Below are 4,775 nucleotides of genomic sequence, written 5' to 3'. Positions count from 1 at the left end.
AAATATTTTAATTATTAATTTATTTTTGTCCACTCACTCTAACGTTATTAAATGTTTTCCCTGGCCTCGTTTAAATTGCCCAGTCTGCAGAGTTCGGGTTGGATCTAGTAGGAGACGAGGCATAGTCACCCGCTTTTCGGCCAGTTTTCATCAGTAGGTTACCTGTTCAACCTACTTGTGTTTTCTTGCTTCCGCTTGTGTTTAGTAGCTCTGAATACTTTAGAATTTTGTATATTATGTGATATTCAGAAGCGTTAAATTAAGAGTGTAATATGAAATTTTCGAGTTAGGGTTGTCCATCTGCAAGGGAGATTTTCTTAATCTTTTCAGTAAATTTTCCTTGGAGGTGGTCCCCGCACGACTTACTCCGGGTTTCAGGGTGAATTTCGGGGTGGGTCGTGTCAGCTTCAGTCCACATTCATGAGAATGTATACACAAAAGAATTCTTGTTCATTCTCACAATGTGTTTTCAAATGAAAACTATTAGCAGGAATGTCTTTAAAGCTCAATATGGTTCGATTGCCTCTCAATGCATGGAGGGTATCTGTGACATTGATCATGGTGCCATGAGGCATCAAGATTCAAGCTAAACCGCGTCCCTAAATGACCGGTATGATTCAATCATTGTAGTCACAGAAGATTTACAAAGTCATAAAATCAAAAGATAGTTGCCGGTTCCTTAGAATGTTGTGGATAGTTCCACTATATGCGAAGCACTCAATGTCTTGATGAGACATATCTACAAGAAGGAGTAGATAGGCGAGTTAATAGTTCCACTTGAACCATTTAGAAGGATTGAAAGAAGCTACAAAAAGCTGCAATCCCGAGAGTGCATAAAAATTTCCGCACAGAATGACCTTTGGGCACTAGAACAGTCATAACTTCTTCGTTAAAATAGATATGGACGAACCGTGAAAATTTCTAAAACTAGACTCATAGAGCTTTCCAATGATATAAAGCTCACTGTCTGGTTCGTCCGGAGCTGTTCACAAAGCTCAAACGAAGTTGACTGTCCAGAAGGGACAGATTGCTGTTTTTCGCAGAATTGGCATGTGCGAAGCTGTGAAGCTTGCAGGTGGCGTGTAGGCTTTTTCCTTAGCCAAAAGTGACGTGTGTATGATCAAAACCAAGTCCTTTCGGTCGTAAACTCCATGACTAGTTAGCAAAAGCTCCCAGACATGTACATAAACTAACTCAGAGGACCTTGAGGATTTGATCATGATGATAATTTTCCGGTTTTGATAAGTCTCCAACGTCTTTTGCAAGACGGCAATTGGTTTAATAGCGTAGGGGGATCCAAAATCAAAAGCTTTCGGTAACTCCAAGTCAGTATGACCAGACATATCCGTGGAGGGTCGGTAGTGCGAGGCACACTTGAAACCACTATCTCTTTAATTTCGGACAATTCTAAGACATCACACTGAGCTTGGATGAGTCTAGTTGAACAATTGATGATGGAAAATCCGTTAAAGGCTAGGGTAGAAGACTTAACCGGAAATACGTTAGCGATCCTTCTTGAGGATGCAAGGCCGTGCGTCATCTTCACTTGGAAGAGACCAAAACGACACAATCTAACCATGTAGATTGTAAATATGCCATGCTTCTAAGGACGATATAAAAATGTACATCTTGTATGTAAATCAATACAAACCATAAGAGGAGAATAGTTTCATAACTTCGAAAAAATTCTCAAGGCATTCATTATTGCTAATGTGAGTATATCGAGGTCTCAAATAGACGAATGACGTCGTTACAACGCCTTAGTACATATAGCTTGGAACGAAAATCAATGTCTAGCCAAAGACGTCAAAGTCATGGGTAACTAGAGTAGGATCCGAATCTTTGAAATTCGCGATCATGAGGATGACGTTCTTGTCCTCATATTGATTTTCTGTACCTTTTTGTATGCATTCACAATTTGAAAGAGCTTGACAATCTTGAACCAGTGATCCGAAGATCCACAACGGTTGCATTGTCATGAGCTGACGTGAGTACTTTTGACAAAATGGTGTCTAGACCGGGAGCCGGCGACACCTCCCCCTCTTTTCTAGACATCGGCATGACGTTTCTTGCCGTTGCCATGACCCATATTGTTGTCCCCACATTAGAAGATAATCCTAAATAAGTTTATCACATTAGCGTATATACAATTCCCGTTTGTATGATCAAAATCAAGTCTCGTTGGTAATTCCAAACCAACTTGGAGGACCTAGAGAACTTGATGATGTTCGAATCCGCTAAAGATTATAGATCATGATGCCACAAAAGATCATCGACAATATGTAGTCAATTAAGGTGGTAAGCAATCCACTTGACTAATGACTCAACAAGTAGAGTTGTATGAACGTTTCGAGAAACGCTCCATGAGTTTAGGGTTTGTGGTCATTACTTTTTGCACAGATTGCCATTGAAGGCTTTTGTCGATGGCGCTTCAAAGACTTTGAGCGCATGAGATGTGAAATCTCGGCATCTAGGCTTGTTAGCTTGGGGGTCAAAACATATGGTTTAATCCTTTCCAATGAAAGGTTCCACAGATACCAAGCGAAGATTCGCCTTAGGCATCAAGTACGTCAAAACTCAAAGGAGCAGAATGTTACATTGCTCTTGCATACAAAACCAAGCTGTTATGAGACTCGATAGAGGTCACAAACAATGCTTTTAATGGTTTGTCCTTCGGATTGATCATACACAATCCGGAAAAGCCTCGAATTGATCAAACACAATTCGGAAAAAGGTCTCAGATTGATCAAGCACAATCCGGTGATAGGTCGGGGTTGATCATACACAACCCGGACAAGGAAACAAGAGTGATCAAACACACTCTTGACCCGCGAATAAAATTCCTGGATTTTTGGTACCTGCAAATACACCGACCCAAACATAGAATGGAGTAGAAGAAAGGGAGAAAGCACTTTATCTCCCCCGATGTTATTGAACTTGGAAGAGTTTTAGCGTTGTAAAATAAACATACCGTAAACACTTGGATGCTTGATTGGATGAAAAGAAAGCAGTGGAGTGGACGGCCGGGAAGCGACGGCGGTGGCCGAGGCAGGGCCGAGAACCTCCGGTTTTGGTTTTTAGAGTTTGGAAAAAAAAATGGTGGGCTATTAGTTCTAGGGTTAGAACAAAGTGCATGATAACGTGATGAAGGATAAAGTGTAGAGACAAAGAGATAGCAAGAGAATCATCATCTTATTTATTGATAGGTGCCCTTTATATAGGGAATTACACAATACCAATATGGTAAGGATATGAATACATAGATCTAGTCTAACTACATATCCTATTGGCATAAGGCCAAGGCACACATAAAGCACACATAAAGAATATCTAGAAAGATACAGAATATCCTAGAACAGTTTGAAAATTTTATAAATTTTTGGCAGAAGGTTTGACTGCCTAAATATTTGGTCTAATGCGATGAAATCTTCAAATTTCATTGCTTAAGTGCTTAAAATTAATTTTTTTTAAATTTAAAATTTAAAATTTAAAAACCTATCTGATAAAATTGGTAACTTACGGCAAAGTAGGAAATCACATGTTTCAATAACATGTTAAAAATACTATTAAATGCAGTCATCATAAATTTATATCCCTTAAATCTTTCTATCATAGAATATTATTGGAATAAAATTTAAATTGAGTGTTGACTTTCAAAAATTAACTTAATTAGTCTTAAATATTACCATTAATGGGATGAAATAAATATTTATACTATTAAAATGTTAATCCAATGAATACAAATTGTGTTAAGAGTTTTTTTACTGTATTAACATAGCAAAAAATATTGTGGACTAAAGTGGTATAGCTTAAATTTCGTATCTTTAAGTTCATGAAACGACAATAGTAGCGAAATCGAATTTGAAAAAAACTACAGTTAGATATAATTAATATAAGAAAATATGTATGTAGAAAAAATATTGACTAGTTTGAAGTTTGGTAAGGCGTTGATAAGGTCAGTCAACTATAGAACCAAAATTCTTACAAAACGAAAACGTTAATTAACGATTCTTCGAAGCTCTGTTTTTAGAACTGTCGATGCTCACAGTCTCAAAATTGTTTACTCTATTAGCTTAGCAAAAAAAAATGAAAAAAATGTCAATTTATATACTCTTGCTCTTTGAAAAAAAATTATGCATTGACACTTGGGCGACGAATTTATGTTTTTATTTATAGTTTTTTTAAAATTACATGGTAAAATTTTGTCTCTTAAGTAAAACATTTTTCGTCGTCTAAGTAATTACTTAAGCGACGAAAGTTTATTTCGTCACATAAGTGATTACTTAGACGACGGACACTAGTTTTGTCGCCTAAGTGATCCCATAAGCGACGAAAATTGTTTTGCTTATTTGTTTTCGTCGCTTAAATACATTTTTCTAGTAGTGAAATATTATATATTTATTCAAGTCAAGCCTTCTCCAAGCAGAAACGGAGGCTTTGGATTTTTATAGCTTGCACTCTAATCTGGTATATTTGGATCACTAGAAATCTGCTGCGTTTTGAAGGTAAGGTTTTCGATGGTTTAGATGCCCAGCGTCATCTTCTGGATTTGTTCAAGGAATCGGTTCGGGAATCTTTTCATACCTACAACAACCATGCAGTTGTTTCTGTTTACTCTAGGCTTGGTATCTCACAATTATCGGCCAATGCTCCTAGTTTCACTCCTCAGTATGAAGCTACTGACTGATTTTTTATATGGTCCACATTTGTGGGACTGTATGCATGCAAGGTTGAGCATTTGTTTTTTTCTTTATTTAGGGAAGTGCATGATACAG

The sequence above is a fragment of the Fragaria vesca genome, linkage group LG4, assembly GCF_000184155.1.
Source record: "Fragaria vesca subsp. vesca linkage group LG4, FraVesHawaii_1.0, whole genome shotgun sequence".
Taxonomy (NCBI): Eukaryota; Viridiplantae; Streptophyta; class Magnoliopsida; order Rosales; family Rosaceae; genus Fragaria; species Fragaria vesca.
Note: the sequence above shows the minus strand (reverse complement) of the source record.